The sequence below is a fragment of the Macaca mulatta genome, chromosome 1 (assembly GCF_049350105.2).
Source record: "Macaca mulatta isolate MMU2019108-1 chromosome 1, T2T-MMU8v2.0, whole genome shotgun sequence".
Lineage (NCBI taxonomy): Eukaryota > Metazoa > Chordata > Mammalia > Primates > Cercopithecidae > Macaca > Macaca mulatta.
The window spans coordinates 107,569,109-107,594,087 of NC_133406.1; the positions used below are offsets into that span (position 1 = coordinate 107,569,109).

Genomic DNA, 24,979 nt, shown 5'->3' on the forward strand with positions numbered 1-24,979 from the left:
GTAGGCTGTATAATTCTAGAAATTTATCAATTTCTTCCAGGTTATACAAATATAATTTGTTGGCATTTAATTGTTCATAGAAATCCTTATGATCTTTTTTATTTCTGAGGCATCTGTTGTAATGTCTCTTTCTTCATTTCTAAATTTATTTGAGTCTTCTGTCTCTTATTTTCTTTTATTCTAGCTAAGGGTTGTCCATTTTATTTATCTTTTTCACAGAAACAACTTTTAGATTTGTTAATATTTCTATGTTTTTTTCTATTCTCTGTTTATTTCTGCTCTAATCTTTATTATTTTATTTTTCTGTTAACTTTGGGTGTAGTTTGTTCTTCTTTTTCTTGTCCCTTGAGGTGTATAGTTAAGTTTTTGCATCTGAGGTCTGTCTTTCTTTAAATGTAGGCATTTATTGTCGTAAACTTTTAGTACTGCTTTTGTTGCATCGTATAGTGTTGGCGTGTTTTAATTTTGTTTTCATTTTTTCAACATATTTTTTAGATTCCTTTTTGATTTTCTCTTTGACCTGTTGTAGTGTGTTGTTTGATTTCCATGTAATTGTAAATTTTTCCATTTTCTTGCTGTTATTGGTTTCTAATTTCATTCCATTGTGGTATTAAAAAATACTGGATATGTTTCCATTTTTTCAAACTTGTTAAGACTTGTTTTGTGATTTAACATGTGATCTATCCTAAAGAATTTTCCATGTTCATTTGAGAAAAATGAGTATTCTGCTGAAGAAAGTTCTTCAAACCCAAAGGAAAGGATGCTAACACGATTGTTATATTGATATTGTGATTGTGGTGTTTGACCCATTTCTATCTTTATTAAGAAGACTGAAAGAGAAAATAAATTAAGAACAATAACTACAGCAATTTAAGGTATGGGCAATATAAAAATTTTAAATTGTGACATCAGAAATTCAAAATGTGTGGAGGAGAAGGTAGTCTGTACACATTTTTGTTTTATTTTGTTTTTGCTTTGTTTCTGTTATTTTCTTGTGATCAAAGCTAAGTTTAAATAAAAGTTTTTAATTGTGTGTTATAACTATAGAATATTTGTGTAAGCTTCATGCTAATCAAAAAGCAAAAACATGTAATAGATACACTAAAAATAAAAAGCTATAAGTTAAAATACTTTACCAGAGAAAATAACTTCAATATAAAGAGAGGCAGTTAGAAAAGAAGAGAGAAGTAACACCACAACTGGTAAAGAAGTAACAAAATGGCAGTAGCAAGGCTTTACCTATCAATAATAACAATGAATGTAAATGGATTAAATTCTCCAATTAAAGACATAGAGTGGCTGAATGGATAAACAAGACCCGACTATATCCTGCCTATAAGACTCAGTTCATCTATAGAGACATATATTTATTGAAAGGGAAGAGATGGAAAAAGATACTCCATGCAAATGGAAATCAAGAAAGAGCAGGAATAGCTATACTTGTATCAGATAAAATAGACTTTAAGTCAAAAACTGTATAAAGAGACAAAGAAGATCACTATAATAATAAGAGAGTTAATTCAGCAAGAAGTTATAACAATAATAAATATATAGTACCCAATACTGGAGCACCCAAATATATAAAGCAATTATTAATAAATCTAAAAGATAGATAGACTATAATATGATAATAGCAGGGGACTCCAACACTCCACTTTCAGCACTTGAAAGATTATCCAGGCAGAAAATCAACAAATGGACATCAGAATTAAACTACACTCTAGACTAAGTGGGTCTGACAGACATTTACGGAATATTTTATCCAATCGCGGCAGAATGTACATTTTTTTTCTCATCATCACATGTAACATTATCCAGGAGACACTGCATATTAGAGCCTAAAGCAAGTCTTGAAAAATTAGAAGAAATCAAAATCATATCAAATATATTTTCTGATCACAACAGTGTAAAATTAGAAAACAATAACAGGAACCTTTAAAACTGTACAAATACGTGGAAATGAAAGAACATGTTCCTGAATCACCAATGAGTCAGCAAATATGTTAAGAAGGAAATTTAAAAATTTCTTGAAATAAATGAAAATGGAAGCACAGCATACCCAAACCTTTGGGATACAGCAAAAGCATTACTAAAAGGGGATTTTATAGCAATAAATGCCTACATCCCCAAAATAGAAAGACTCCAAGTCAACAATTTAATGATGCACTTTAAGGAACTAGAAAAGCAAAAATGAAGCAAACCCAAAAAAGGTAGAATGGAAAAAAATAAAGATCTTAACAGAAATAAAGGAAATTCAGACTAGGAAAATAATCCAAAAGTGCAACAAAACAAAAAGTTGGTTTGTTGAAAAGATAAAATTCACAAACCTTTAGCTAAAATAACCAAGAAAAGAAGAGAGAAGACCCAAATAAATAACATCTGAAATGAAAAAAACATCACAATTGATACCACAGAAATACAAAGGATCAATAAAGAGCATTGTGAACTACTATTCACCATCAAACTGGAGAAACTAGGGGAAATGCATAAATTCCTGAACATATAACCTACTGAGGTTGAATCATGAAGAAATATAAAACCTGAATAGACTAATAATGTGTAATGATTTTGAAGCAGTAACAAGTCTTCTGTCAAAGAAAAGCCCAGGACTTGATAACTTCACAAGGGTTGTATTGGGCACTCTGAGGAGCTGGCCATGTGCAAAAAGTTTTCACCTTCTCCTAGGGGAGGTGAAAACTTTACCCACCATGTAGGAGGTAGATGCTGCTGGTAAATATAAGTATCTTCCAGTCTGGAACTCCATCCCCTATGGCTAAAGACTCACCTATTACTGAAGAGTCATATTTTTAAATAGAATTTTATATTCTGGGGAGCAAATGTTTTATCAATCTCCACAAAAATACTCTTGGAAGAAATATTATGGAATAATGTTATAAGATAATAACCTAATGTTTCCCTTCTTTTTAAAATTCTTATTATTCCAGGGCACATTTATTTGCCCCAGGGAAGGATAAACCCAAAAGAATGCAGGAAAAAGTCAACGGAATTTCAAAAATAATTTTATAAAACTCATAACTGAAACATTTGTATTGAAAGCTGAAATAATTTTTAAGTTTAGCACACTTTTCTAGAGTGGAAAACCTCTTTTAATTTACAAAGAATGATTTTGAATATCAAGAGCCTAAGTACTGAAGTACTTTGTATATGAAATGTAAACTGTGCATTGTGGAGTCGGAAAGAACTCAGGCTTTCTTTTTTTTTTTTTCTTTTGCCAAAATAAAATAATAATCCAGCCTTTGGAGAAGATCTAACCACGGTTAGACATTGTGGAAAGCCCACTCTTGGTCCTACCCCAAATAAACCCGGAAGGAAGGAAGGAAGGAAGGAAGGAAGGAAGGAAGGAAGGAAGGAAGGAAGGAAGGAAGGAAGGAAGGAAGGGATCTGCTTGAAGCAGAGAAGGTATGACCCTCACTTTTCAGAGAAGCCTCTTAGAAAAGGCTTGAATACTGGTGGAGTAGAAATAGGTGAGTAAGGCAGCAGGTGATAGCTCAATGACACCTCACTGAGTTTCATCCACTCCTCTACAGGATCAAGGGTGCAGTTAAATGACCAGGTGCCCTAAAGAAGTGGCAGAGAGAAGGCCAGAGAACCTAGAGTAGCCTCAAAATGGTCATAAGGAAGATGGGAAGTGCAGGGACTATACTGATAAGGACCATGGCAAGACCAGAATCATTTCTATTAATGGCAACAGAGATGGCCACTGGGGCTCATGTATCTCCAGATAATCCAATCTGAGGAGGTGGAAATGAACCTGGATAAAGTTCTTCTTCTTTCAGAAAGCTGGAAACCTTGACCTGAACTTGATTCACCCCAAGTATAATGAGGAAGTGGAAGAAAGGGGAGAAGCAAAACCTTTAACTTTATTGTTTTTACTCATAACATGACTTATTAATCATTCATTGCTTGTGTTTACATGAAAAGGTTTAGATTGCTTTTTTCTCATCAAGCAGTTTGGGAACTGAGAAACACAAAGTAGAATGAATTGCAGAACTTTCTCAAAGTAACCTTTGTACACACTTGCATAGATAGCATATATAACTCACAATTAGATTACACATTTTATTTGACATTTCTGCATTTTAAAAATATTTTACAATGAGAATCCTGTGTACTCATATATTTCTTGTATGTCTTCTTATAAATATCTTAGTATTGTAACATTAATTTGGTCAGTAATTATAACTATTAATCATAGTTTTAATCATCACATATTTTGTTCCACAAATTGGGTCTAAAATTCACCCTGATTTAAAAAAAATTTTTTTGAAGTGAGGAAGAGTAAATACATAGTGTTTTATTAATCTACTTCTAACTCAGTTGCTTTAATTTTATGGAAATTGTCATGTCAAAAGCCCTTACTGTTGACTTTGTTCAGTTTTTTGGGAGTAATGAAATTACCTAATTTTTCAGAAAGGTGTTATGTTGACTCTTTCATGTTTCCATTTAATTGTCTTTCTTTGCATTTGTGACTTGGCCTACAAAGGGAAAGAGAGGACCCAATCTGAAGTGATTTTAAAAACGAGTTTTGCTCCTTTTGACCCTCACCTTGTCCCTCCCTTGTCATCTATCACTCCCATCTGCATCTGCTTCTAAAGTTTCTTTCTTCTTAGCCAATTTCATAACATTTTATAGCATTCTGCTCCCTGAACTATTTCCTCTTCTTCTGATCCTGTTTACCTTGTTCATGAGGAAGGCATTTCTGTCAGTCCCACAAGGCCTTCTCCTCCATGTGGTTTATCTTCAGCCAGAAGAAGCAAATAATCAGACCAAGTTATGTGAGCTCTGTTCACAAGTCCCAAGTCTTGTAGCTGTCATATGCTGATTAGGAGTCTTCTCCACTCAATCTCCCACTACTCCCCACTTTCACCACCACCTAGTTCCCCTTCATTTGGAGTCCCCCATGTGGGTGACAGAAAATGTGCAGGGGATTGCCTGCAAATATTCTTTCTAAAAAGTTTTAGCTAGTTCTAAACCCATCTCTTAAAAGATAGCTACGTTCTTGCTTTGCTTATCTCATTAAAACACAAGGCAATTAGATTTCTGCACATATCCTTTTCAGTAGCCGCTTGTTCAAGCATCCAATTTATGACAAAAGATTCAGTTGAGTAATTTCATGTGGTTTGCACTTCAGCAAGATGGACAGGTATCTTTAAATTTAAGTTTGAGATGAACACTAGATCATACTTCGGCCTTGTCATGATCTTCTTGAGTAGGGCCAGTAGATGTCTGTCTACAGACAAGTGACCTGTGTTTTTATTCTGTTTCAAAAGGGGTTCAGAAAGTGAGCCTCAATTATTACAGGGTAGCTCCTAGTTTCCCTTTTGCCTTGGCTCTGACTGTGATGTATGAGGCTTCACTGATTACATAAAATTCTGGCTCTATGACTTTACCAATAGGCTTCCATCTGGAAGGCACACACAACTATTTAAGAAGAGATTACCATCTTAGGGGAAGAATTTCCTACCCAGCACTCTCTGCAGAGCATCCTGGACTTCTTTATTTCTCAGACTATACACAACAGAGTTTAGTAAAGGTGTTATGACAGTGTGGGTCACTGAGATTAACTGATCCTGATCTTTGGTATTCTCCAACTTGGGCTTGAAGTAGGCAATGGAAGCACCGCCATAGTGGATAATGACCACAGTGAGGTGGGATGCACAGGTGGCGAAGGTCTTCTTCTGGCCTCCAGCTGAGGCGATCTTGAGAATGGTGGAAATAATAAGGACATAAGAGTTGAAGAGGAAGGTGGCTGGGGCTGTGATGGCAAGGAGGCTGATAATTAAGGTCAGAATATCATTGGTCACTGGGGTAGCACAGGCTAGGTCCAACACAGGCCAAATATCACAGAAGAAATGCTCAATCAGTGGGGAGCAAAAAGGCAGTCTGAAAATGGCCACAGTCTGAACCAGTGAGAGTGAGAACCCTGTGGCACAGGCTGAGGATGCCAGTATAGCACACACCTTCCAATTCATGACGACTGAGTAGCCAAGTGGGTTGCAGATGGCCACATAGTGATCATATCCCATCACTGCTAGCAGGAGGCAGTTGGTGATGGCAAAGCCAAGGAAAAAAAAGAGCTGTCCCATAGCCCTCCAGGGAAATGGATTGGCTCAGGCCTACAAGGCTGGAACGCATGCGTGGGATAATGACCAGGGAATAGAAAGTCTCTGAAGTGGATAACACCCTTAAAAAGAAGTACATTGGCGTATGGAAGTGATGGTCAACATAGATTATAGCCAGAATGATGATATTCCAGCCAGAGTTAGGATATAGAGGGTGAGAAAGACCACAAAAAGTATGAGCTGATGTTCTTGAAAACTGGAGAAACCTTGGAAAACAAACTCTTAACTCTGTGTGACTGACTCTCTTCATTGAGAATCTCAGGTCTGAAAGAATAAAAGAAAGTCTGCACCATCTTTTAGCAAAAAATAACTGCTCTGGAGTACACTACGGAGAACAAAGATGCAACACAGCAAAGACTCAATTCAAAACTCAGTGAATCTTCTTTAGGGACATGGCAGACTAAGTCCTCGGACTGAAAATAAAGAAAAATAAAATTTGAGCATTATTATTTAAAATTTTGATATAAAGCATTCTTCTTAAGTACACCTGGGTCATTTTTTAAAATGATCATCAATGGCCCATGAAATTGGTCTCAAAATTTTTTAAAAAAATGGATCTTCTTAAAAGATAACCACATTCCCAGACTACAGTATAATTAAGATAGAACATTTCATCTGGGTGCAGTGACTCACACCTGTAATCCCAGCACTTTGGGAGGCAATGTTGGGCTGATCGCTTGAGTCCAAGTGTTCAAGACCAGCCTGGACAACATGGCGAAACCCCATCTCAAAAGATACAAAAAAATAGCTAGGCATGGTGGCACTACATGCCTGTAGTTTTAGCTACTTGGGAGGCTGAGGCAGGGGGATCACTTGAGCCTGGGAGGCAGAGGTGGCAGTGAGCTAAAATTGTGGCACTGTACTGTAGCCTAGGCAACAGTGACATGAAAGAAGGAGAAAGAAAGAAAGAAAGAAAGAAAGAAAGAAAGAAAGAAAGAAAGAAAGAAAGAAAGAAAGAAAGAAAGAAAGAAGAAGAAGAAGAAGAAGAAGGAAGGAAGGAAGGAAGGAAGGAAGGAAGGAAGGAAGGAAGGAAGGAAGGAAGGAAGGAAAGAAAAAGAAAGAAAGAAAGATTCATAAAAAATGCAAATGTTTGATAATGTAACCCACGGTTTAAAGAGGAACTCATAATGATAATTTAAAAAATTATAATTAAAGATAAAAGAGATGCATACCAAGATATGTTCAATCCATTTAGAACATACTAGAAGGAAAATTCTAGTACAAAATGCTTATTAGAGAGGAAGAGGCCAAAAATAAGCTGAGCAGTCATCCTAGGAAGTTATAAAAGCAAGACCATGAAGGAAGTAGAAGGAAAAAAATAGTGATGATAGAGATGTTAATAATATAAAAGTAGGGTAAAATAGAGAAGATCCACAAAGATATAAATTAGTAAACTTTAAGTAAACTACTATTGAAACTGGGCAAGAAAAAAAGAGAGAAGACATAAATAAACTCTATTATAAATAAAAACACACAATTATCGACGTTTTAGGCACAAAAAGATGAAAAGTAACATTATAAACAGCTTTATCAATGAAATGGATACATTGTGTTGAATTTTCTAGCCAGCCCAGTAAGGCAAGAAAAGGGCATTAAAGATACAAGAATTGAGAAGGAAGAAATAAAACTGACATTTTTACAGTAGATGTGACTGTGTACATAGAAAATTAATACATTTATAGAAAAAAATTAATATTGAATCAAGAATCAGAAAACCTGAAAAGCACTGTAGCTATTTTAAGAAGCAGTTAAAAACTATAAATAAATAAACCTCCATATCAAGACAATATACTTTGTTACAAAATATTCAAAGATAAATTAATTTCAGTATTATACAAACTATTTTAGAAAATGGAAAAGAAAGAAGTACTTCCCTTCTCATTTTACAAAGCTGGAATTACATTGACACCAAACTTAACAGGCTAATCTTACTTACAAATACAGACATAAAATTCTTCAACAAAACACAGTGGGTCATTCCTATCTGTGGGTTCTGCATCCTTGGATTCAAACCAACCACAGATCAAAAATATTGGGAAAAATGCATTTGTACTGAACATGTACAGACATTTTTCCCATTATTTCCTAAACAATACATTGTAATAACTGTTTATATAACATTTACATTGTATCCGGTATTATACATAAGCTAGAGATGATTTGAAGTATACAGGAGGATGTGCATAGGTTACATGTAAATACTTCACTATTTTGTATCATGGACTTGAACATCTGTGAATTTTGATATCCATGAGAAGTCCTGGAACCAATCCCTCACGGATACTGAGAGACAGCTATGTTGTCAAACCAAATCCAGCAATGTATAATAAAATGGATACATGACAAAGTTGGTTTTGTTTCAGAATGTAAAGTTTGTTTACTATTTAAACAGTTCAATTATATGTTTCCTCAAATAATCACAAAAAATTAATATGATTATTTTAATAGCTGCTACAAAAGCATTTTTAAAAATCAATGTCTACTTTGAGAACAACCCTTAGTAAACTAGGAATAAAATATTTTCTTTAAGTTGGTAAAGCATATGTATGCAATTCTACATCCAACATCAAACTTAATGGTAAGATATTGAATTAGTATCTTTAAGATCAAGAGAAGACAAGGGTGACTGCTTTATCCACTTCTCTTTGTCATTGTATTGAATATACTAGTCTAATAAAACAATAAAAGGACATTAAAGGTATAAGGATTGAAAAGAAAGAAAACTTACTTTCTTTTTATTTTAGGGATTCCAGGACATTTTATTCCTTTACCCTTTCTTTTTTTTTTTTCTTTTTTTGGTGCTTCATTTTATTTTATTTTTTATTATACTGTAAGTTCTAGGGTAGATGTGCAAACATGCATTTTTGTTACATAGGTATATATGTGCCATGGCGGTTTGCTGCACCCATCAATCCATCATCTACATTAGGTATTTCTCCTAATGTTATCCCTCACCTAGCCTCCCTACTAGGTGTGTGATGTTCCCCTCTCTGTGTCCATGTGTTCTCATTGTTCAACTCCCACATATGCGTGAGAACATGTGGTGTTTGGTTTTCTGTTCTTGTGTTAGTTTGCTGAGAATGATGGTTTCTAGCTTCATCCATATCCCTGCAAAGGACGTGAACTCATCCTTTTTTACAGATGCGTAGTATTCCATGGTGTTTATGTGTCACATTCTCTTTATCCAGTCTATCATTGATAAGCTTTTGAGTTGGTTCCAAGTCTTTGTTATTGTGAATAGTGATGCAATAAAGATTCATGTGCATGCGTCTTTATAGTAGAATGATTTATAATCCTTTGTGTATATACCCAGTAATGGGATTGCTGGGTCGAATGGTATTTCTAGTTCTAGATCCTTGAGAAATCGCCACACTGTCTTCCACAATGGTTGAACTAATTTACACTCCCACCAAGAGTGTAAAAGCGTTCCTATTTCTCCACATCCTCTCCAGCAGCTGTTGTTTCCTGACTTTTTCACCATTCTAATTGACATGAGATGGTATCTAATTGTGGTTTTAATTTGCATTTCTCTAGTGACACCAGTGGTGATGAGCATTTTTTCATGTTTGTTGGCTGCATAAATGTCTTCTTTTGAGAAGTGTCTGTTCATATCATTAACCCACTTTTTGATGGGGCTGTTTGTGTTTTTCTTGCAAAATTATTTAAGTTCTTTGTAGATTCTGGATATTAGCTCTTTGTCAGATGGAGAGATTGTAAAAATTTTCTCCCATTCTGTAAGTTGCCTATTCACTCTGATGATACTTTCCTTTGCCTTCAGAAGCTCATTAGTTTAATTAGATCCCATTTTGGTGTCAAGATATTTTGGCTTTTGTTGCCATTGTTTTTGGTGTTTTAGTCATGAAGATTTTGCCCATGCCTATGTCCTCAATGGTATTGCCTAGATTTTCTTTTAGGGTTTTTATGGTTGTAGGTCTTACATTTAAGTCTTTAATCCATCTTGAGTTAATTTTTGTAAAAGGTGTAAGGAAGGGATCCAGTTTTAGCTTTCTGCCTATAGCTAGCCAGTTTTCCCAACACCATTTTTTAAATAGGGAATCCTTTCCCCATTTCCTGTTTTTGGCAGGTTTGTCAAAGATCTGATGGTTGTAAATGTGTAATGTTATTTCTGAGGTCTCTGTTCTGTTCCATTGGTTTATATATCTGTTTTGGTACCAGTATCATGCTGTTTTGGTTACTGTAGCTTTGTAGTATAGTTTGAAGTCGGGTAACGTAATGCTTCCAGCTTTGTTCTTTTTGCTTAGGATTGTCTTGGCTATGCAGGCTCTCGTTTGGTTCCATATGAAATTTAAAGTAGTTTTTTTCCAGTTCTGTGAAGAAAGTCATTTGTAGTTTGATGGGGATAGCATTGAATCTATAAATTACTTTGGGCAGTATGGCCATTTTCATAATACTGATTCTTCCTATCCATGAGCATGGAATGTTTTTCCATTTGTTTGTGTCCCCTCTTATTTCCCTGAGCAGTGATTTGTAGTTCTCCTTGAAGAGGTCCTTCACATCCCTTGTAAGTTGGATTCCTAGGTATTTTATTATCTTTGTAGCAATAGTGAATGGGAGTTCACTCATGATTTGGCTCTCTCTTTGTCTGTTATTGGTGTATAGGAATGCTTGTGATTTTTGCACATTAATTTTGTATCCTGAGACTTTGCTGAAGTTGCTTATCAGCTTAAGGAGATTTGGGGTTGATACTATGGGGTTTTCTGAATATACTATCATGTCATCTGCAAATGGGGGCAATTTGACTTCCTCTTTTCTTAATTGAATACCCTTTATTTCTTTCTCTTGCCTGATTTCACTGGCCAGAACTTCCAACACTATGTTGAATAGGAGTGGTGAGAGAGGGCATCCTTGTCTTGTGCCTGTTTTCAAAGGGAATGCTTCCAGTTTTTGCCTGTTCAATATGATATTGGCTGTGGGTTTGTCATAAATAGCTCTTATTATTTTGAGATACATTCTGTCAGTACCTAGTTTATTGAGAGTCTCTAGCATGAAGGGCTGTTGAATTTTGTCTAATGTCTTTTCTGCATCTATTGAGATTATCATGTGGTTTTTCATTGTTTCTGTTTATGTGGTGAATTACGTTTATTGATTTGCATATGTTGAACCAGCCTTGCATCCCAAGGATGAAGCCAACTTGATTGTGGTGGATAAGCTTTTTGATGTGCTGCTGGATTCAGTTTGCAGTATTTAATTGAGGATTTTTGCATTGATGTTCATCAGGGATATTGGCCTGAAATTTTCTTTTTCTGTGTGTGTCTCTGCCAGATTTTGGTATCAGAATGATGCTGGCCTCTCACAATGAGTTAGGGAGTATTCCCTCTTTTTCTGTGATTTGGAATAATTTCAGAAGGAATGGTATCATCTCCTCTTTGGACCTCTGGTAGAATTCAGCTGTGAATCCGTCTAGTCCTGGACTTTTTTTGGTTGGTGGGCTATTAATTAATGCCTCAATTTCAGAACCTGTTATTGATCTATTCAGGGATTCGACTTCTTCCTGGTTTAGTCTCGGGAGGGTGTATGTGTCCACAAGTTTATCCATTTCTTCTAGATTTTCTAGTTTGTTTGCTTAGAGGTGTTTATAGTATTCTCAGGAAATACAGAGAACGCCACATTTTTTTTTATAGATGATGTGACTGTGTACACAGAAAATCTAAAATAAATTTCTGATAAATTATTAGAATTGTTAAGAAAGTTTAACAAACTTTTTGGTACAAAATTTATATGTAAAAATCCACTGTATTTCAGTATTTCAACAAATGATAGCAAATTAAGTATGAAGCCACTATTATTTACAATAGGTTCAAAAAATATAAAATATCCATGAATAAAGACCTTTATATCAAGAATTACAATACTTTAGCAAACACTAAAAGAGACAGAAATAAATGGTTATGCTTATGAATTGGAAGATATAATAGTACGATATTACAATCAGTGCACCATTGACCCATGAGTTCAATGCAATTCCATCAGAATCCTAAATAGATTGTTTTGAATCATTTGTGTTTTGGATTGACAACTAATATTAAATTTCATATGGAAGCACAAACATCCAAGAATAGCCAAACATTCTTGAAGAAGAGAAACAAATGGAGAGAATTTGTCCTTCAAATATCATTTCCTATAATAAAGCTGTAGTAATTAAGAAGGCATGGTTTTGGCACAGCAATAAGCACTCAAACCAATGGGAGAAAATGGAGTTCTAAAATTATTCAAATGGGGCTAGCGTTCCTGACTGATGGAAAGCACAGACTAGTCAATTAATGCAACAGTTGGTCATTCATATGAGGAAAAAATGAAATTAGGGTAGCTTACACCATACAAAATTCAATCACAAATGTACTAAAAACCTATAAAGAAACAAAAAACCCTATTAAATATTTAGAAGACACTATGTGAGAATATTTTTAAAACTTAAGATAAATGATTTCTTAAATAAGGTACAAAACAGCAAAAAATAATGATAACATTTATCATATAAAATTAATTTGTATTTTCCAGAATCACAAAAAAGAAAAAAAGCAAGGTAAAAATAGAGAAAAGATATGTGCAACAAAAAAACAGATAAAATACTAGCATTTGGAGTATCTAATAGATTTGAAATCAAAGAGAAAAAATCAGTTTAATATAATGATAGATAAGAGGAATAAATTGGAATTTCATATGAGAGGAAGCACAAATGCATATAAACGTGTGAACAGGTCTTTAACATCATTAGTATCCAGGGAAAAATAAGACCACACCCCAAAAATTAAGACCATAGACCATTTCATTCTCATAAGATGGTCAATAGTCAAAATTGTGACAAATATAGAGCAAGGGAAGCTCCAGTCTCCTACTGGTGGGAGAGTAAATTGATACAATCATTTTGGAAAACGGTTTGATATTACCTGCTACAGTTGAAACCAAACATGTTCTATAAACCAGGAATTCTACTGTTAGATATTTAATCCAGAAAACCTTAAAAGACAAATGCACAAAGTTTACAGTTGTGTTTGTTTAAACAAAAAGAAAAAAAGGAAAACTGAAACAAGTCAAATGTTCTTCAGAAGTAGAAAGAACATTTAAATTGAAATAAAATTTCACAATGAAGTGTGATAGAGCATTGAATGAATTACTATAGAGGAAGGGTGGGCACACCAAAGCCTATAGAGCAGTCAAATATTTTTATAAATAAAGTTTTATTGGAGGACAATCACATCAATTTGTTTATATATTGTGTATGGCTGCTTTCATACTATAATAGAGTTGAGTGGCTGCAACAGAGACTGCATGGCCTGCAAAGACTAAAATAATTACTAACTAGTCCTTTACAGAAAAAGTTTGCTGACTCATATTAAAGATAATTAAAGGAACTAATAATATTTTTTCAAATCAACATGAATTAATCTCAAAGTTATTATGATTGTGTTGAATAATGGAAGCAAATCATTTATACATCATATAGAGAGATTATGATTGAGCAATTATATATAAATTCAATATATTATATATGGTGCGTGTGTGTGCATGCATCATGTGTGTGTATCCCATTTATTTAACATTCAAAGGAAGGCAGGATTATATAATGTATTATTTAGGGATACCCTAGTTTTTAAAAATATGGAAATGCTTTAACCTAAAGTTCATGACAGTGACTAGTTGACATATATTTAAAGCTTTTGAAAGAAGCATTTATGAGGCTTCTAGATTCATGATGATATTCTAATTCTCAGCCTGGGTAGAGGGGACCTAAGTGTTTATTTTGTTATTCCTCTTAAAATGTACATTTTTGCATACATTTTTATACACATATCATTTTTTACAATAAAACATATAATGTTACACATCTAGAAAAGTGTTCATGATATTGTTCAATGTAAGAAATATTACAAAGCAGTAAAGGTCATATGATCCCAATACTGTAAACAAAAGAAAGATATATATCCATATATATGTAAATATGTGCACATAGAAAAAACACTCAGAGGATTCATAAATAAATATATGTAACATTTGTAAACAAAAAGTAATGCAACATTATTTTTAAAATATGTATTATGCAGCTTTAAACATAATGCACATGATAATTTTATAATTCAGTGGAAAACAGTGAAAAAGCAGGATATGATATAGTATATACAGAATAATCTCAATTATATGAATATCTACATAGAGAAAGGCTGAATGGAAATCATCTAAATGTTAGTAGAACATGGTTCTGCATGGTGTAATTATGGGTGTCTACCATCTCCTAATTTTTCCCAAGTGTCCATGATAAATATGTATTACTTATGCAGTGGGTTTGAGGATATGTTCAACTTTTTAAGCCTTTCTTGAGGCCATTCTCTCAACCATATTTCCATCTAGATATCCCTCCCTTCTTGGTTCTCTTTGCATTTCATTCCTTCTACTATAGCACTTGTCACCTTCAATTGAAATTATTATCTGACATTTCAACTAGATTTTAAGCTTTCTTATTACAGAGATCATTCTCAATTCCATATCGCTAAAGCTGTCCTAATTTTTGACGTATTTTAAGTTTTTGATAAGTATGTGTTAAATGAACTAATGAATAAGGGAATGCTCTTAAGATAGTTCCAGTCTGAAGGAGACCCTCACCTCTGCCAGATATACACAGAAATACTTATTTGGGCTCACAGAAATCAAGAAATGTATTTAAGTGAGAATCTCGACTACAGAGCTATAGAGCAGTGAGAGGTAGAGAACATCGTCTCTTCCTTTAGGGAAACTGCAGGCATGTGGAGCATATGAAGCACCCAAGCAAAAGAAAGACAGAGAAACGGGCATACAGATAGATAGGGAAGGATAAAATCCACAGAGCTCATTAAGTTGCAGAAGCTGAGAAGCTGCTAGAACTAAAAGACATGAAACGGCAGTGTAGGAAAAGATGGACAGATAAACTGAATGCTGACAAACCATTAAGAAGGGACATGAACAATTATTCTGAGTTAGTTTTCCAATTCTTAAATTAAGTTTTTGTGACTAGCTCTTTTTTCTAAAAAGATGGTAAAAACATATATATTTTTTTGCATTTTACAGTTTTCTTTATTCTTCAAAGTCATAATAAATCTATCAGAAATAACTATGTGGTAGAAATGTGAGAAAACTGAATTCCAAAAAGGAAAAAGGAATATCACACATTTAGTTCATGGCAGAGCTATCTTGGAAACTCGACTCTCTTGACCCTGAACACTGAGTCCTTTGCTATTAAAAAATGTCTTACTGGAAGAAAAAATTATTTTTATCTCAGCTGAGATACTGATACATGAAACACTGATATACAGAAGTGAATGAACCTTCTTTAGGAAGACATTTTTTAAAAAAAAGGAATCATTGTATCTTATTCTGAGTTGCTTTTGATGGCTCTGTGAAGCGGCAGGAACATGGACTGTGTAAGTGTTACCCAATTTCCTCATAGTTCCTGACGTAGCTACTAACATCTGATAGGAGGGTGAGGCTCAGAGGAAAATGGTGTTACTTTTATTTGTTCTCTGCTGTGGCAAGTCTAGTATCTATCTGCCTAGAATCCTTAGCCTCATTCTAATTCACATCCACCTATCTCTCTCTCACACACACACATACACACACACACACACACACACTTATGCTGAGTACATTTTTCTGAAAGTAGTGATCCTGATGCCCCCATGCAATGTTGCCGAAACGGGGCAGGAACAGTAATCTGACCAGGACTGTGCATGATAGATAAGGGGTGTCAACGTAGCATAGAGACTCTCAAAGCTGATGGAAAAATGAGGGTGACCCTTATACTCTAAATGGCTGAGGAGTTAGAAAATAAAATGCAGAAACTAACATTTGGTTAACGTACACCAGCCTAAAAGCTAGTGATTGCTCTGCAAGGAAATAAAATATTCCCATTTGATAGGTGGAGAATTTGAGGCTCAGTCAGATAAGCTATTTAAGTCGGACTCACAGATCTAGTAATTGGCAGTAGCAGGTGTAAAACAAAGATATTTCTGACCCCAAATCCCATGCATTTCCACCAAATCAATGCCGTACTGAATGAATTTTCAGGCAAGATGTTCAGGTAAGAGAAGAAGGAGACAACAGCTGTATGAAAAATGCCTAACTCTCAGCCTTATTGACTCAAAAGATGCCAGGGACATCAGGAACTGATGACAATTCTGGGAGTTACGAGAGTTGTCTTATTTACTCTTCCGTCCACGATTTTCTGCAGCTGATTTTATTATTTAAACATAAAACTTATAAGAATACTATATTTCACTTTATAAGTCATCAGGTCTCAATCAGCCATCATACAAGACACAAGGAAATTATGAAACTCAAATATCACAAAAATAATCAGAAAACCGAAGAGAAAAAGGAAGTATATCAGAAAATTTAAAATCAAGTTTCCTCTGCTATTTTTTCTATCATAACCACTTACTTTTTGCAAACTTGGAAGAGGAAATGAGAGAAATTCTCCTTTTAGCTGGTATATTGGAACATGAAAAATAAATAAATAAATAAAATAAACAAAACAAAACAAAACAAACCCTGAGATTAAGACCCTCTCCAAAAGGTCTAGTAGGAGAAACTGAAAGCTTCAAGCCTGGATGATCAGCACTTCCTGAGTGTCAGAAGGAAGCTTTGAGTAGGGTGACTAATTCAAGGTCCAGAGCATTGACTCCTCTGGCTTGGGAAAGTCTTCCTGTAGAGTTGAAATCTCTTGCAACCCCAAATCCAGGAACTCTGTTTACTCCTGAAAAAGAAGCAACTTCATCTGATCTAGAATTCTGAGGACTTCCCCTTGAGAATCATTCCAGAGCACAGACGAAAGCAGAGTTTGTGACTCTGTCCCGGGAATCTGATTAGGAATTTGGGCAATTAGTAAAACAAAACTCATTGCCTGTGGTTATTGACTCACGGAAGCAGCTTGCATCTTAGAATGTAAAATCTATTTTGTTAACAAACCAATGAACCCAGAAGAAACCTGCAAAATAAAATGGTCTATTTATTATCTGTTTGAGAATCATTTCTTCATTTATTAAACCAATAAATATTAATGGAGATCTACTTATGTGAGAGGAATTATGCTGAGTATTGAGGATACAAGCATGACAAAAACAGTCATAGTGTTTGCTCTCATAGAGACTATCAAGGAGGGAGGCATAGAGAACTATAGCTAATCCATTATCTTTGTGCAAATTGGCAAAAGGAGACTCTTCGTGTAGATGCAGCCAATGTACACACTCCTTGGTGAGCAGAGACTATATTTATACAATTAGTAAAAGGGCACTCCTGCTTATAGACAGAGGGAGATCTATAACAGGATGCATGGCTTGTCAAGTGGACTGTGAGCTGGATTTTATCCCTCATTCTCTCCCTGATTAGGTATCCTTGTCCTTGTCCAGTGAATAGCCTTTGCACCTAGGCATATTTCAAATAAATCATCTCACAAGTAAATGCATTATTATGAACAAAAATAAATGCTATAAGGAAAGGTATGAGTCATTATGAGAGTATACAACAGACAAGGCAGGTTGTCCCAGCCTGGGAAGACTTTAAATACTTTTCTGAGGAATGATGTTCAAGCAGGAATATTTAAGATAGATACAGGTCAACCAGGAAAGAAATTTTAAGATAGAGAGAAAAACATGAGTGAAGGACTTGAGAGATTAATGATAATAACTCATTCTGAGAAGTGATAGAAGGCAAAATTGTACACACCGTCTGAGGGAGAGATGATGTTAGAAGGTAATAGGGGATGAGATCATACAGAGTCTTGTGCCACTTTGTAAGGCCAATGTGGAACCAGCAAAGCTTTTAAAACCATGAATAGCACAATCAGATGTGCATTTCAAAAAGTCTAGTTGGAACGAGAAAAATGAATTGGAGAAGCAAATTTGGAAGCAGAAAATTTAATTAGGAAGATCCTGCAGTTCTCCAATGGAAACATGATGAGAGCTGGAACTAGGGTGGTAGACATGAAGATGATTTTGGCTTGTTGGGACACATAGAACCAGCTCACAATAGTCATCCTACGATGCATGGTCAAGAGACCTGCCTTTACCAATGCTAGCAGTGATTTGAGTCATTTATCAGAAGATGTTTCTCTAGAGAAAGTGCAACTTTTTAAAGAAGTCTGAAGGGCCTGCATTATAATACTCCTGTTGTAGCTTCATAAAATACCAACTTAATTCTCTACATGGAGAATCATTATAGCCTCTCACCCAATTTCAGACTAGAGTCCTTGAATGAAGAGCTGGCCATGTACCTTTAAGAACAGACCCTGTGATATTGCCACAAATAAATATTTTAAACACCCATACCAGTCACTATAAAAAATAAACTCTGGTTGATTACGTGGGATCTACTGAGTTGTAAGGCTTAAATGGTAGAGCTGCTTGCATTGTATTCTTGACTAACTTCAGAGCCTTCTCTTGTTTTGGGCTCTACTCAAAACTGAAGGTATCAGGAATTACTTAGGAAAAGGTTTGAAGTAGCTGATGTGTAATATACTGCAAAATGTATCTATTTCAAATAATACATTTAGAAATAGGGAAATAAATAAGGTGTATTTGGGAATGGCTGGACATGTTATGAAATAAATTCAGAACAAACTTTGCTAATTTTAGTTGACCTTCCTGAGCCTCTATGCTACATCGTTGCTATGGTCTGAATGTTTCTGCCAAAACTCATGTTGAAATTTAATTGTAATTGTAACAATGTTGAGAGGTAGGACTTTTAACAGGTGACTAGGTCATGAGGACTCTACTCCCATGAATGGGCTAATACTGTTATCAGCAAAGTGCATTAGTTATTACGGGAATGGGTTCTTGATAAAAAGGATGAATGTGGCCCAATTTTCTCTCTGCCTCACATGCATGCTTGCTTCCTCATTCTACCATGGGCTGACCCTCATCAGATGCCAGTGCCATTCTCATGGGCTTCGGCTCCAGAACAGTGGGTCAAACTTCTGTTATTTATAAAATTATCCATTCTGTGGTATTCTGTTATAGCAACAGAAAATGGACTAAGACAATTGTGTTTGGTATCCATGGATAAGTGTCAGTTCAGAGGCAGTGTCTACTAATCTCTCCAAAGTGTGAATATATTCTTTATAATCAGTTACCTTGGTGAATGAATGCAGGTTCCTTTAGGCAAGATCACAAAAAGAATTTATATTATGTATGTACAGCAATGTCATAGGGTGCATCCTCAAAAGGGTATCACCATTCAAGAGGTCCTGGGAAGATAAACTTGAGCTAGTCTGGAAATTAGATGAGAGGTATAATTCTTCATTATGGTGACTCAAGTCAGGATTATGCTCGTCAGTCCCAGAGATTTTAAAAACATTATTACTATTATATGGATCTATTTTTCATTCTATTTCAGTCTCAGGAATGCCATAGTCAATTATGTAGCACCAAAGAGTTCTGCAAGCAAACAGTTCTAAAGACTACTGCTACCCATTTTATTAATCACATATACTCTTTATTATCCAGTAGGTACATGGTGACACTTTGTTCTTAATGGAATTTCATTCTTCCTATTGAAATCAGTGAACCATTCAATGGCAACATCTCACATATTCAATTATAGTTGGTAGAAAATAGTCACTGTTAAGATTTCCCCTGGTTGAGTCCACATTTCAGCAACTGAGCGAACAGCAACAGCTATTCTAATCTCCTTGATCAGATGTATTGGGCCTGGAATCTCTGGCTAAGTACACACGTCCATACACGTTGCCTATATCAATATTGTGTTTCTTCCTCTTCTGTCTAACAAATTTAGAATCAATTCTTACACACGTTTCCCAGGTTTCCGATACTGTGAATTAGGGGTCTTCTGAGACTTGACCCTAGTTTTGGATTAGGAGGCAATGGAGCCATAGAGAGAGTGAAGTGGACAGAGTTTCTAGTAATGGTGGCCAGAAAAGGTCATCAATTCCCTTTTACAAAACAAATGTAAAATGGATGGAATTATCATAAACAACCATTTCAGGACACTGGAAATTGATGAAAGGCAGATAAGAAATTAAGAAACATTTATGCTCAAAAAATAACTAGAGCCTCAGATAAGAATAGCAAGAGTCTGTTTTTTTGCTTTTTGTTGTTGTTGTTTCTGTTTTCGATGTTGTTTTTGTTTTTTTAGTCTGGGGATGCTCCCAAAGTCTTCCTCATGCCCCCAGGTCAGTGGGTAGAAACTTTGGTTTTATCTGATTGAAGTTGGTTGTAAAAAAACAGCAGCTTTGGTGTCAGAAAAGTCAATCTATATTTGCAGCAGGGGTTGGGTGAGAAAGTCCAGCTTCAAACAAAAGAGACCACCTGAGAAAGCCTCATTAAAAATGAAAGCCAGGTGAGACCTGAGAACTGGCTGGAACTTTGGCTACATTCACAGCTTGGACACAAGTTGATCAACAGGGGGTGCAACCTCAGGGGCTCTAGGTGTTTGTTTATAATCTCTGTCCCATAGTTAACCATTAAGCAATATAGTCAAAGGGAAAATCCTAGAATTCTAGGCTAAAAACTTAATTAAAAACCAAGACTACACTAGCATCCACATTCAACAGATTCTGCATTTAAGTTGGAGAAAGTAACTAAAAAAGGCAAACAACAAGAGTGATATTTGAAAACATAAAACAAAATCCAGAGTTGCTACAAAATGTTCTGTTATTAACCATATATTATAAATCATGTAAAGACACAGAAAAGTGAGAGTCAAACTCAGGGGACAAAAACAGTCAATAGAAATTGTTTTGAATGACCCCATATGTTGATTTAGCAGGCAGAGATATGAAAATAGATTTTATAAAATGTTTAGAGAATTAAATGAAACTATGTTCAACGAATTAAAAGAAAAATATCATGACAATGATCCAGAAATTTTGGACTTTTTTTTTTTTTTGAGACAAAGTCTGGCTCTGTCGCCCAAGCTGGAGTGCAGTGGCACGATCTCGGCTCACTGCAACCTCTGCCCTCCGGGTTCACACCATTCTCCTGCCTGAGCCTCTCAAGTAGCTGGGACTACAGGTGCCCACCACTACACCCAGCTAATTTTTTGTATTTTTAGTAGAAACGGGGTTTCACCATGTTCGCCAGGATGGTCTCGATCTCCTGAGCTTGTGATCCGCCCGCCTCGGCCTCCCAAGGTGCTGGGATTACAGGCGTGAGCCACCGCGCCCGGCCTGTACTTTTAAAAAACAAATAGAAGCTACAAAAGGAAGCAAATACAAATTCTACACTTAAAAAATAAATTAACTGAAGTGAAAATTTTATTTCATGGTATCAACAGCAAATATGACATGGCAGAAGAAAGAATGATGAACTTGAAGATTAATCAATATAAATTATTTAGTCCAAAAACACAGGCAAACACAAGAATGAAGAAAAATGAAGTGTCTCAGAGATTCGTAAGCCAAACTAAAACATACCAACATAGATGTAGAAGGATTCCCAGAAAATGAATAAAGGGGTAGAAAAATATTTGAAAATAATGCCTGAAAACTTCCTAATTTAATGAAAAAACATAGATTCAAGAAGCTCCAAAAATCCTGATGCAAAGAGAATCACATATAGACACATCACAGTCAAGCCACTGAAAGCTAAATACAAAGATAAAATCTTGAAAACAACCTGAGAAACAGACTCATCATGTACAGAGAAAAAGCAATATAATTAACAGCTGATGTTTGAACACACAAAACATTAACAGCAGAAGATAAGTAAATGGCATTCAAGTTGTTGAAGGAAAAAATAAAACATTTTTAAAAATAATTCTACATTTAGCAATAATATCCTTCAAAAATGAAGGCAAAATAGAGATGTTCCCAGATAAACAAAGACTGAGAGCATTTGTTGTTAGCAGACCTACCTTACCATAAATACTAAAGGAATTCTTCGGGCTGAAAGGAAGTGAAAACTGGCAGCAATTCATATCTACAAGAAGAATGAAAAACAACAACAAACAGAAATTCTAACTATATTAGTAAGTTTTCTTCAAAGTGGAAGCAATATAATATATATGTGTGTGTATTTATGTGTGTGTACTTTATGTATTTACATGTATAAAGTAAGATGACATATATTGCAAAAATTGGCACACACATTATGGAGGCAAAGAAGTTCCATGATCTGCTGTCTACAAGCCGGACCACCAGGAAAGCTGGTGGTGTAATGCAGTCCAAGTCCTAAGGCCTCTGATCTGAGAAGCCAAAATGAAAGTTGTGGTCTGAGTCTGAGAACAAGGATCACTCATGCCTAAGGGCAGGAGAAGGTGGATGTCCCAGTACAAGCAGAGGGGAAATTTGGACTTCCTACACATTTTTGTTCTTTTCAGGCCTTCAATGGATTGGATGATGCCTACTCACATTGGTGAGGGTGATCTTCTTTATTTAGTCTGCTGATTCCAGTGCTAATCCCTTCCAGAAACACTCTCACAGACACACCCAGAAATAATGTTTTACCAGCTATCTGGGCATCTCTTACCTCAGCCAGGTTGACACATAAAATTTAACACCACACTACCTATGTAACATAAGTAGGTAATTATAAAGAAATGTATGTGTATGTATTGCATTCTCTTATTTTTTCTTTAATTTAATTTAAAAATCATATGCTTAACAGAAAAGAAAGCAGTAAAAGGGGAACAGAGGAATAGAAAATATACAAAACATGGAAAACAAATAACAAAATGGAAGATATTGATTCAATCATATCAGTAATTAAATTAAAAGTGAGTGGACTAAATAGTCTGATTAAAAGAGAGAGATTACCAGATTGGATTACATAAACAACAGTATCCAGCTATGTTTTGTTTATAGGAGATACATTTTAGAATCAAAGACATAAATACTTTTATGGTGAAAGGTTGTAAATAAATAAATCATACAAACAGTAAGCATAAGAGAGCTGAAGTGGCTATTCAATTTACACTTGAACAAAATGAGTTCAAACTCTGTGGGTCCACTTATACATGGAATTTTTCTGTATTCCCATAAAAATATTGTAAAATTATTTGGAGATTAGTGGCAACTTCATAAAGCACACCAACCATGTGACCTACAAATATCACAATAACTAAGAAAAAGTTAATTATGTCATCAATGCATAAAACATATGCAAATGCTAGTTTATTTTATCATTTACTACCATAAAATATACATGAACCTATTATAAAAAGTTAAAATGCATCAAAACTTATGCACACAAACTGCAATTTGCAGTTGAAAGAAATATAAACAAATGAAAATATGCAGTATTAAGTCATAACTGTATAAAATTAACCATAGTATATACCGTACTATTGTAATAATTTCATAGCCACCTCCTGTTGCTTTTGTGGTGAGCTCAAGTGTTACCAGTATCTGCTTAAAATGCCCTGTGACACTAATCATATCCATGTGAGCAGTTCATTTCTGCAGTAAACTGTATAACACAGTAAAGAGTAAAATCTCATGGTTCTTATGTATTTTTCATCATATTTAGAGTAATATAGTTAATCATGGGACCCATACAAAGTGACACTAGCAACGCTATATGTGCTCTCAAGAAACAGAGAAAAGCCATAGCATTAAAGAAAAAGTTTAACTGTTTGCTGTGTACCATAGATCGAGGTCTGCAGCTGTGGTTGCCCACCATTTTGAGATAAATGAATCCAGTGTAAGGACCGTTGTAAGAAAAGGAAATTAGTGAAACCATTGCTACAGCTGCACCAGCAGGTGTGAAAATCTTGCACATTTCATAAAATATTTTTTAATCTCATATTGAAAATGCAGCTTTTCATTTCATGAAATGGCAGGATTTGCTATTATAATCAAGGCATACCTATGTACTCTAATACTATTTGAGAAAAAGCAAAGTCATTATATGACAACTTAAAGTAAAAGGAAGGTGAAGATCTAAAGTTGAAGAATTTAATGCCAGCAAAGGATGGTATGATACTTTTAGAAAGAAGTTTGGGGCCGGGCGTGGTGGCTCACCCATGTAATCCCAGCACTTGGGGAGGACGTGGCAGGCAGATCACAAGGCCAGGAGATTGAGACCATCCTGATCAACACGTTGAAACCCCGTCTCAACTAAAAATACAATAAATTAACTGGGTGTGATGGCGAGTGCCTGTAATCCCAGCTACTCAGGAGGCTGAGGCATGAGACTCTCGAACCCAGGAGGCAGAGGTTACAGTGAGCCGAGATCACGCCACTGTACTCTGACCTGGCGACAGAGCAAGAACTCCCTCTCAAAAAAAAAACAACAAAACAAAACAAAAAAAGTTTTGCTTAAAAAATATCAAGACAATAGGAAAAACAGCTTCTGCTAACAAAGAAGCAGCAATTTCCCAGATGCCATTAAGGAAATTATTGAGTAGAAAGGATACCTTCCTGAAGATGTTTTTAATATAGGCAAAAGTACCCTATTCTGTAAACAGGTCACAAATTATATTTATTAGTAAGAAAGAGAAGTGAACACCAGATTTTTACAGCAGGAAGAATTTGGCATACTCTAATTTTTTGTGCAGATGCAGTTGAGTTTATAATCAAGACTGCCCTTATCTATAAAGCTTGCTAGCTTCTGAGACTTGGGGAAAATATAAATACCAGCTGCCAGTCATCGGATTGTATAACAAGAAGGTCTGGACGAGAACCCTTTTTCTGGATTGGTTCCATTGATGCTTTGTCTCTGAAGTCAGTAAGTACCTTGCCAGTAAGGAACTGCCTTTTGAAATTCTTTGATTTTGGACAATTTCCCTAGCCACCCAGAATGCCATGACTTCAACACAAAAGGCATAGAAGTGGTCAACTTGCACCCAAACACAACATCTCTAATTCAGCATCTAGCCTCTAGATCAGGGGA

General features: G+C 35.3%; 1 pseudogene; it reads right to left on the bottom strand.

The window, feature by feature from the left end:
* Window positions 1-4,610: 4,610 nt before the first annotated feature.
* Window positions 4,611-24,792, bottom strand: LOC100423228 (olfactory receptor 10J1-like; annotated as a pseudogene).
* Between the last annotated feature and the right edge of the window lie 187 nt (window positions 24,793-24,979).